The following is a 12,164-nucleotide window of genomic DNA, read 5'->3' as shown; positions in this document are numbered from 1 at the left end:
CTAATTTTCCTCCTCACATACTTATATATGGCAAGTATCATAGAATGCTCTGAATTTTAGACATTCTCCTTCAAATGAATATTGGACAACAGGAGCATACAGATTTATTTCATAAGAGAAGGTTCTTTGAATTATTCTCCAAACTATGTCATTATATTTTTTGTACTTGATTTTTCTCACACAAAATTAAATTTATAGAAACCACACGTTTATAAGTGTTTAAAGCACCTCTAGAAGAAACCAGCCAAACACTTTCTCCATTAATCACCTAGCTGTGAAATCAACAGGTGGTTCTCAGTTCCACTAGCTTTAAGTAACCTGGAGGAATGAGTTGTCACAAAAGATGCCTTAGTGTGTGTGGTTATATGTCAGATCATAGCCAGGTCCTAGTTGATGATCTATGCAATTTAGGGGAATTCCAAAATGTGGGACTATAACCTTCACACTTTAGGGACTAAACTGTTAAACAATAAAATCCCAGGAAGTTTTCAAGACAGCACATTTTATCCACTAGCAATGCAACCAGGGAAGTAAGAAATATTTTGAAACCGGACACAAGAAGGAATGAGCAAAGACATAGAGAGTTAGCACAATAGTGGATTAGGGGAGGAGAGAAATCAATGAAAGCCAGAGCCTTTGTTCACATGTTGTAATGTGAGTACAGTTCCAAGATGAGCATTTGGAAGAGTAAGAAGACTAAAGATTTTATAAAATAGATTAAGGAGAGTCAATCAAAGTTCAGTTTTGTCCTAAGAATTGTTCCCTGTTTGAATTCTCAGATGCTATGGGAAAATATCAGAAGGATATAGAGGCTGTAAGACTAGGGTCACAGCTTAGAAGCATTTGATTAAACAATTGTGATTAAGTAAGAAGTAAGGCAGTAATTGGTGGCTAAGTGTTTTGAAGTTCACAGTGGAGAAGGTATGGTCCTTAAGGAACATTCACAATTCACAAAGAGTACTTCTCAAATTTTAATAGCTTGAGAATATTTTTGAATCTGGGGACAGATTTTCTTTCAGTTCTTTTCCCCTTGTTTCTAAGAGAGTATATGATAGAGAGGGAAATAAGGATATCCATATCAGGATTTCCTTGGAATTTTAACCAAGAAATAGAGTTAAAGAAATTACAAGCTTTGAAACTTACCTGTGACAGCCATGGCTGTGGATCCCTGAGATCTTCCATCAAGAGACAATCTGATATGAGGAGAATTATTACCTGATAGCCTGCAGCTGCCACACTTTCAGGATCCAACAGAACATTTTCAATAAATGTACCCTACCCCTGACTGTTCCCAACTAATGACCGCACACAGTAGGAAAGCTAGAGGTGGGCAATCCCTGCCCAGAACAGTTCTTCTATGATAGAAAACTTTGTTCCGGGTGCTCTCCATCAGCCTGACCAAGTCTTTGTCTCCATACACAATCCTCCTTCCTTTCCTCTCTTCTTTTCCAGAGTCAGACTGTACTGTGATCTAAAGGCTCTGATACCTGTTCCTACTCCTTCTCTCCATTGTACTCAGAAGTGTTTTCCATAACGCATCTCTTGAACTTTTAATTGCCTTGCCATCTACCTTTTGGGAGATCCAAACTGGCAGTTATCTCATTTATAAAAATACTAAAAATAGATCTGAGGAAACATGTTTAACTAATGGACACATCGCCACTCCACACCCAAATTGTTCCAGAGGTCATGGCACCACTACACAGAGGTAGGCAAAGCAATCCACAGCAACCACAATGATCCACAGAGGTCTTTGAAAGCTTTGTTTGTCTTTCCTTAGAAGAAAGGAGACACCGTAGCTCATATCCACACAAACTAGTTCCCTATTGTAATAGCCTGCCTTATGGGATTCTGAGATGGGGAACAAATTAATTTGGAACAAGTCAATGAAGATTGGCTATATTTTCAATCTTTTATCTTTTTTTGCATCTACGTTAAACACAGGTACTAGAATATTATTACTTTTTTTGGCGCACAAATGAATTAGTGACTGTTGTAGATATATTCAAGACCATCTTTATTAATGTTTTGGAAGGCTAATTCCTTTTGTTCTCAGTGGTTAAAATCTTTACATCCTAAGATTCATTTAAATATAGTGTTGGAAAATCTGAAGAGGAAAGGTACACTACTTCCTACATGAAGCTGCAAGTATATAAATCCCAAAATCTGAAACTGAAAATTATAAATCCTAGTAGTAAACATTATAATATTTCTTGATCCTTCAGTAAACAATAAGACACTATCAAGGAGAGCTTACAGAGTAAATGAACAAACATATTAACATTAATTGTGATGATTAATAGATATTATAGCAAATAAAGTGAGATTAGATGCTTATCTAGCCATTTGGAGGAGATAAAAGGCTTTTTAAAGGAGTGTTTATTTGGAATTGAGATGGAATCTCAGAACCAAGGGAAAAGATCAAAAAATAACCCAACATAGAATTTTATCAGACAACCTATGTCATGTTTCAATAGATTCCAATTACCCTTTGACCCATTATTATTGATATTCTTAATGCTTTGACAGGAATATATTTTTCCTTCCTTTATTTTCAATTTTGTTACTATAATCTTCCATCCATTTCTCTTTATTGAACACCAACTAGGTGTGACGCCTTATAGGCATCAACAAAAACCACAAAATGAATAAGATATAGTTTCTGACCTCTGAGATCTAATATGATGATTTTAAACATGTCATGGAGTATACTTCCTCTATGGAAAAGCAAGTAGTCCTACAAATAAAGGCAAAGGAAATGCGTAACTGCCCTTTTAATTAAAGTGACAGTAAAATGCATTATGCAGACCAAGACACTTTTGAGAATGAAAGAATGAGCCATTAATCATTATTTGGGAACAAAGGGAATAAACTGGGACTGACCAGACAATCTAGGATATTTAATAATCCACCTGAAACCAAATTCTCTGGAATGCATTATTTTCTGTAAAGTATCATGTACACTCTGCTCCATACCAATAGACCCTAAGGTTGGCAGGTTCACATTAAAGTGTTAGAAGAAGATCAAGCACAGGTGTGTGTGCTTGACTAGTATCCTCCTGAAAGGGCAGAGAGATATTCAACTCATCTGCTTTGATAATATCACTTTATAGATCATCCAATACATGTAGCTGATACTATGATAGAATGAAAGGAAAACACATGAATGATTAGTTATTTTAGATATACATTCCCTCGTAAGATTCCAAAAAAATAAATAACCTATGAGAAATTTCAATATGGTTAATATGTGTTTATTTATCATTTTTATTCTTAAAGAAGAGAGGTAATAAATCTTCTGACTGACCTAAACTTGTCCTCAATTGGGGGAGCCAGTGTGATCAATTTCCCCTCAGAGAACAAAGTAACCAGTATGAATAAAAAACATCGTTTGTGACAATTTCACCTGAATTCCACCAACCTTTGCTACATTCTTTTGTACTTAAGCCATTTTCCACTAATCTTCATATATTTCATCCCAATACAAACATGAGCTCACTTAGATCAGTAGCATGACTCAGGGTTCACACAAAAATCTACCATCTATAAATACTATTTTTGCTCAAAACATGGATACTTAATCCTTTTTCTTGATTATAAAAAGCAGCCAAAATTTATAATTGACTATCTATTCAGTTACTGTAGTAAAAGAAAGAACCTACAGAAGACTGTAGCTATCCGTAAGTCGAAGCATTTGTCTGGGTTGCATCATTCATATTATTTATCTGAACTAAGTTTGCATGAAATCAATTTTTATGTTCAAATGAGCAATAAGGGCTTTGTTTCACATGTTGAAAACTTATTTTACTCCTATGATTTGATGCCTTAATTATAACTGTATGTGCATGATGAGTATGATCCTAAGCTCCTTAACAGCAAACATGACAGCACACACACAGACTGTGTCAACACTTTCAGTCCTGGAAGTGTACACTTGGCTCTCCGTTCAAGAAATAATTTACTATTCAACTGTAAAAGGAGTAGTTAGTCCACAGCTTCTAGCTGTGAGTGCCTTTAGGATCCACCTAAGCTTTTGAATTATAGCCATGTATTTCTGGGGCTGCTCCCAGAAAATGAGTGACATAGTGGGGTAATATATCTTGGTTCTTTCTGTATCTACATTGAGATTTTTCTAATGGGCAATCTCTTTTCTGGAGGTCTTGGTTGAGTTGGCCAAGACTTTGTCAGACCTGCATCCCTTCTGCCCAATCCTGATTCCTCCCTTCTGTTATCTATCCCAGGCATTAATCTTCAATAAACCTCTTGCATGCTCAACTCCATCTCAGCAAATGTTTTCTAATAGTTCCAACTAAACACACAAACTATCCAAAAATGTCTCTGTGTCTTATACTTGGTGTCAGCAGTACTTACATGATAAATTATTTGAAGGTCTATCATGTAATTTTCTTCAATAGGAATGCTATCTGATCTTATCCCTAAGATGTTTAGGGCCATGGTCCCCACAGAGAGTTTTGTGAAAGCTATAGGGCTTCTGTTTTAGGAAACCACACATAAAAATGACAGTTGATGTGCACTGTTAGTAGCTCATGAATTATGTTTTAAAGTTGGTTTCTGGACCTCATGCAATAAAAAAAAAAATCATTCTGGAGAGACCTTCAAGATGGCGGAGGATTAAGATGTGGAGATCACCTTGCTCCCCACAGATGCATCAGAAATACATCTACATGTGGAACAACTCCTACAGAACAACTACTGAACACTGGCAGAAGACCTCAGACCTCTCAAAGGCAAGAAACTCCCCACATTTTGCAGGGTAGTGCAAAAGAAAAAACAGAGACAAAGAATAGGGATGGGACCTTCCCCTCTGGGAGGGAGCTGTGAAGGAGGAAAAGTTTCCATGCTCTAAGAAGCTCCTTCACTGGTGGAGATGGGGGATGGCAGGGGGGAAGCCCTGGAGCCACGGACGAGAGCACAGCAACAGGGGTGCAGAGGACAAAGTGCAGAGATTTCTGCACAGAGGGTCAGTGCCAACCAGAACTCACTAGCTTGAGAGGCTTGTCTGCTCACCTGCTGGGTCAGGTGGGGGTCTGGGAGCTAAGGCTCAGGCTCCAGAGGTCTGATTGCAGGGAGAGGACTGGGGTTGGCTACGTGAACACAGCCTGAAGGGGGCTAGTGCTCCATAGCTAGCTGGGAGGGAGTCCAGTAAAAACTCTGGACCTGCCTAAGAGGCAAGAGACCATTGTTTCAGGGTCCACAAGGAGAGGGGATTCAGAGCACCTCCTAAATGAGCTCCAGAGTTGGGCGCAAGCCATGGCTATCAGTGCGGACACCAGAGATGGGCATGAAATGCTAAAGCTGCTGCTGCAGCCACCAAGAAGACTGTGTGCAAGCACAGGTCACTATCCACACCTCCTCTCCTGGAAGCCTGTGCAGCCAGCCATTACCAGGGTCACAGATCGCTGGGAGAACACGTGGTGCTCCTCAAGCTGTTGCAACATCACACTGGCCTCTGCCACTTCAGGCTCACCTCACCTTCCATACTCCTCCCTCCACCCAGCCTGAGTGAGCTAGAGCCCCCTAATCAGCTGCTAGTTTAACCCCATCCTATCTCGGTGGGAACAGATGCCCTCAGGCGACCTGCACACAGAGGTGGGGCCAAATCCAAAGCTGAACCCCGGGAGCTGTGAGAACAAAGAAGAGAAAGGGAAATCTCTACCAGAAGCATTAGGAGCAGCTGATTAAATCTCTACAATCAACCTGATGTACCCTGCAACTGTGGAATACCTGAATAGACAACGAATCATCCTAAAATTGAGACAGTGGACTTTGGAAATAACTATATATATTTTTTTTCCCTTTTTCTCTTTCTGTGAGTCAGTATCTGTATGCTTCTTTATGTGACTTTGTCTGTATGGCTGTGCTTTTACATTTTTCCTAGAGTTCTGTCTTTCCATTTTTCTTTTTCTTTTTTGGAATACTTTTTAGCACTTATCATTGGTGGATTTGTTTTTCGGTTTGGTTGCTCTCTTCTTTCTTTTTTTTTAAATTTCTTTTTAATTATTTTTATTTAAAAAATATTTCTTATTTTTTATTTTAATACCTTTATTTTATTCTATTTTAATTGTTTCCTTTTTTTCCCCCTTTTGTTCTGAGCCGTGTAGCTGACAGAGTCTTGGCGCTCTGGCTGGGTGTCAAGCCTGTGCCTCTGATGTGGGAGACCTGGGTTCAAGACATTGGTCCACCAGAGACCTCCCAGTTTCATGTGATATCAAATGAAAAAAGCTCTCCCACAGATCTCCATCTTAACACTATGACCCAGCTCCACTCAATGACCAGTAAGCTACAGTGTTGGACAGTCTATGCCAAACAACAAGCAAACCCACCCATTAGCAGAGACACAGCCTAAAATTATAATAAGGTCACAGACACCCCAAAACACACCAACAGTTGCAGTCCTGACCACCAGAAAGACAAGATCCAGCCTCATCCACCAGAACACAGGCACCAGTCCCCTCCACCAGGAAGCCTACACAACCCACAAAACCAACTTTAGCCACAGGGAGCAGACACCAAAAACTACGGGAATTATGAACCTAAAACCTGTGATAAGGAGACCACAAACAGAGTTAAGTTAAGCAAAATGAGAAGACAGAGAAAGACACAGGAGATGAAGAAGCAAGGTAAAAACACATCAGACCAAACAAATGAAGAGGAAATAGGCAGTCTACCTGAAAAAGAATTCAGAGGAATGATAGCAAATATGATCCAAAATCTTGGAAATAGAATGGAGAAAATACAAGAAATGTGTAACAAGGACCTAGAAGAACTAAAGAGCAAACAAACAATGCAAACAAAGCAAACAATAAATGAAATTAAAACTTCTCTAGAAGGAATCAATAGCAGAATAACTGAGGCAGAAGAATGGATCAGTGACCTGGAAGATAAAATAGTGGAATTAACTACCACAGAGGAGAATAAAGAAAAAAGAAGGAAAATAACTGATGACAGACTCAGAGACCTCTCGGTCTCTGGGTCATTAAAAGCACCAACATTAGAATTATAGGGGTCCCAGAAGAAGAAAAAAAGAAAGGGACTGAGAAAATAGTTGATGAGATTATAGTTGAAAACTTCCCTAATATGGGAAAGGAAATAGTCAATCAAGTCCAGGAAGCACAGACAGTCCCATACAGGATAAATCCAAGGAGAAACATGCCAAGACACATATTAATCAAACTATCAAAAATTAAATACAAAGATAAAATATTAAAAGCAGCAAGGAAAAAGTAACAAATAACATACAAGGTAATCCCCATAAGGTTGACAGCTGATCTTTCAGCAGAAACTCTGCAAGCCAGAAGAGAGTGGCAGGACATATTTAAAGTGTTGAAAGGGAAAAATGTACAACAAAGATACTCTACCCAGCAAGGATCTCATTCAGATTTTTTTTTTTTTTTTGCGGTACGCAGGCCTCTCACTGTTGTGGCCTCTCCCATTGCGGAGCACAGGCTCCGGACATGCAGGCTCAGCGGCCATGGCTCACGGACGCAGCTGCTCCACGGCATGTGGGATCTTCCCGGACTGGGGTACGAACCCGCGTCCCCTGCATCAGCAGGCGGACTCTCAACAACTGCGCCACCAGGGAAGCCCCTCATTCAGATTTGATGGAGAAATTAAGACCTTTACAAACAAGCAAAAGCCAATAGAATTCAGCACCACCAAACCACATTTACAACAAATGTTAAAGGAACTTCTCTAGGCAGGAAACAAAAGAGAAGGAAAAGACCTACAATAACGAACCCAATACAATTAAGAAAACGGTAACAGGAACATACATATCGATAATTACCTTATATGTAAATGGATTAAATGCTCTAACCAAAAGACATAGTCTGGCTAAATGGATACAAAAACAAGACACACTTGTTACATATGTTGTCTACAAGAGACCCACTTCAGACTCAGGGACACATACAGATTGAAAGTGAGGGTATGGAAAAAGATATTCCATGAAAATGGAAATCAAAATAAAGCTGGCATAGCAAGTCTCGTATCATACAAAATAGACTTTAAAATAAAGATTGTTACAAGAGACAAAGAAGGACATTACCTAATGATCAAGGGATCAATCCAAGAAGATGTAACAAGTGTAAATATTGATGCACCCAACATAGGAACACCTCAATACATACGGCAAATGCTAAGAGCCATAAAAGGGGAAATTGACAATAACACAATCATAGTAGGGGACTTTAACACCCCATTTTCACCAATGGACGGAGCAACCAAAATGAAAATAAATAAGGAAACACAAGCTTTAAATGATACATTAAACAAGATTAATTGAAATTTGTAGGACATTCCATCCAAAAACAACAGAATACACTTTCTTCTCAAGTGCTTCTCAAGTGCTTGTATTCAGCAGGATAGATGATATCTTGGGTCACAAATCAAGCCTTGGTAAATTTAAGAAAATTGAAATATCAAGTACCTTTTCCAACTACAGCGCTATGAGACTAGATATCAATTACAGGAAAAAATCTGTAAAAAATTCAAACACATGGAAGCTAAACAATACACTACTAAATAACCAAGAAATCACTGAAGAAATTGAAGTCAACATCAAAAAATACCTAGAAAAAAAAACAATGAAAACCCGATGACCCAAAACCTATGGGATGCAAGAAAAGCAGTTCTAAGAAGAAAGCTTATAGCAATAAAATCCTACATCAAGAAACATCTCAAAAAAAAACAACCTAGGCTTACACTTAAAGCAATTAGAGAAAGAAGAAGAAAAAATCCCCAAAGTTAGCAGAAGGAAAGAAATCATAAATATCAGATCAGGAATAGATGAAAAGAAATGAAGGAAACAATAACAAAGATCAACAAAACTAAAAGCTGGTTCTTTGAGAAGATAAACAAAATTGTTAGACCATTAGCCAGACTCATCTAAAAAAAGGGACAAGGTCTTCCCTGGTGGTGCAGTGGTTGAGAGTCCGCCTGCTGATGCAGGGGACACAGGTTCATGCCCCGGTCCGGGAAGGTCCCACATGTCGTGGAGAGGCTGGGACCATGAGCCATGGATGCTGATCCTGCGCGTCTGGAGCCTGTGCTCCACAAAGGGAGAGGCCACAACAGTGAGAGGCACATGTACTGCAAAAAAAAAAAAAAGGGACACGGTTCAAATCAATAGAATTAGAAATGAAAAAGGAAAAGTAACAACAGACACTGCAGAAATACAAAGGATAATCAGTGATTATTACAAGCAACTATATGCCAATAAAATGGACAACCTGGAAAAAATGGACAAACTCTTAGAAAAGCACAACGTTCTGGCAGTGAATGAGAAATAAAGGGAAAGTATGAACAGACCAATCACGAACACTGAAATTGAAACTGTGATTAAAAATCTTCCAACAAACAAAAGCCCAGGACTGGATGGCTTCACAGGTGAATTCTATCAAACATTTAGAGAAGAGCTAAGACCTATCCTTCTCAAACTGCTCCAAAGTATAGCAGAGGGAGGAACACTCCCAAACTCATTCTTCGAGGCAACCATCACCCTGATACCAGAAATAGACAAAAATGTCACAATCATAGAAAACTACCAGCTAGTATCACTGATGAACATAGAAGCAAAAATCCTCAACAAAATACTAGCAAACAGAATCCAACAGCACATTAAAAGGATCATACACCATGATCACATGGGATCATACACCATGACGAAGTGGGATTTATCCAAGAGATGCAATGATTCTTCAATATACACAAATCAATCAATGTGATACACCAGATTAACAAATTGAAGGATAAAGACCATATGATCATCTCAGTAGATGCTGAAAAAAAAAACTTTTGTCAAAATTCAACACCCATTTATGAAAGAAACCCTCCAGAAAGTAGGTATACAGGGAACTTACGTCAACATAATAAGGCCCATATATCACAAACACAAAGCCAACATTGCTCTCAATGGTGAAAAACTGAAACCGTTTCCACTAAGATCAGGAAGAAGAAAAGGTTGTCCACTCTCACCCCTATTATTCAACATAGTTTTGGAAGTTTTAGCCACAGCAATCAGAGAAGTAAAAGAAATAAAAATAATCTAAATCGGAAAAGAAGAAGTAAAGCTGTGACTGTTTGCAGATGACCTAATACTATACATAGAGAATCCTAAAGATGCTACCAGAAAACTACTAGAGCTAATCAATGAGTTTGGTAAAGTAGCAGGATACAAAATGAATGCACAGAAATCTCTTACATTCCTATACACTAATGTTTGAAAAATCAGAAAGAGAAATTAATAAAACACTCCATTTACTATTTTAACAAAAAGAATAAAATATCTAGGAAAAAACCTACCTAAGGAGACAAAAGACCTGTATGCAGAAGACTATAAGACACTGGCTAAAGAAATTAAAGATGATACAAACATATGGAGAGATATACCATGTTCTTGTATTGGAAGAATCAACATTGTGAAAATGACTATACTACCCAAAGTTATCTACAGATTCAATGCAATACCTATCAAACTACCTGTGGCATTTTTCACAGAAGTGGAAGAAAAAGTTTCACAATTTGTATGGGAACACAAAAGATCCCAAATAGACAAAGCAATCTTGAGAAAGAAGATCGGAGTTGGAAGAATCAGGCTCCCAGATTTCAGACAATACTACAAAGCTACAGTAATCAAGACAGTATGGTACTGGCACAACAACAGCAATATAGATCAATGGAGCAGGATAGAAAGCTCAGAGATAAACGCACACACATCTGGTCAACTTATTTTGATAAAGGAGGCAAGAATATACAATGGAGAAAAGACAGCCTTTTCAATAAGTGGTGCTGGGAAAACTGGGCAGCTACATGTAAAAGAATGAAATTAAAACACTCCTTAACACCATACACAAAAATAAACTCAAAATGGATTGAAGACCTAAATGTAAAGCCAGACACTATAAAACTTAGAGGAAAACATAGGCAGAACACTCTATGACATAAATCACAGCAAGATCCTTTTTGACCCACCTCCTAGAGAAATGGAAGTAAAAACAAAAATAAGCATATAGGACCTAATGAAACTTAAAAGCTTTTGCACAGCAAAGGAAACCATAAACAAGACCAAAAGATAGCCTTCAGAATGGGAGAAAATATTTGTAAATGAAGCAACTGACAAAGGATTAATCTCCAAATTTTACAAGCAGCTTATTCAGCTCAATATGAAAGTAACAAACAACCCAACCCAAAAATGGGCAGAAGACCTAAATAGCTATTTCTCCAAGGAAAATATACTGATTGCCAACAAACACATGAAAGAATGCTCATCATAAAAAAAAAGAATGCTCATCATAATTAATCATTAGGTAAATGCAAATCAAAACTACAATGAGATATCACCTCATACCCGTCAGAATGGCCATCATCAAAAAAACTACAAACAATGAGTGCTGGAGAGGGTGTGGAGAAAAGGGAACCCTCTTGCAATGTTGGTGGGACTATAAATTGATACAGCCACTGTGGAGAACAGTATGTAGGTTCCTTAAACACTAAAAATAGAACTACCATACGACCCAGCATTCCCACTACTGGACATATATCCTGAGAAAACCATAATGCAAAAAGAGTCATGTACCACAATGTTCATTGCAACTCTATGTACAATGACCAGAATATGGAAGCAACCTAAGTGTCTAAGTGTCCATCAACAGATGAATGGATAAAGAAGATGTAGCACATATATACAATTGAATATTACTCAGCCATAAAAAGAAACAAAATTGGGTTACTTGTAGTGAGGTGGATGGACATAGAGTCTGTCATACAGAGTGAAGTAAGTCAGAAAGAGAAAAACAATACCGTATGCTAACACATATATGAGGAAACTAAAAAAATGGTTCTGAAGAACCTAGGGGCAGGACAGGAATAAAGATGCAGACGTAGAGAGTGGACTTGATGACACTGGGAGTGGGAAGCTGGGACAAAGTGAGAGAGTGGCATGGACATATATACACTGCTATATGTAGAGTAGATACTAGTGGGAAGCAGCCACATAGCACAGCGAGATCAGCTCAGTGTTTTGTGACCACCTAGAGGGGTGGGGTATGGAGGATGGGTGGGAGACGCACATGGGAGGAGATAATGGTGATATATGTATATGTATAGCTGATTCAATTTGTTATAAAGCAGAAACTTACACACCA

This window comes from Grampus griseus (assembly GCF_964374135.1).
Source record: "Grampus griseus genome assembly, chromosome: 15".
Taxonomy (NCBI): domain Eukaryota; kingdom Metazoa; phylum Chordata; class Mammalia; order Artiodactyla; family Delphinidae; genus Grampus; species Grampus griseus.
The sequence above is the reverse complement of the archived record's forward strand: the minus strand, read 5'-3'. Positions refer to the sequence as shown.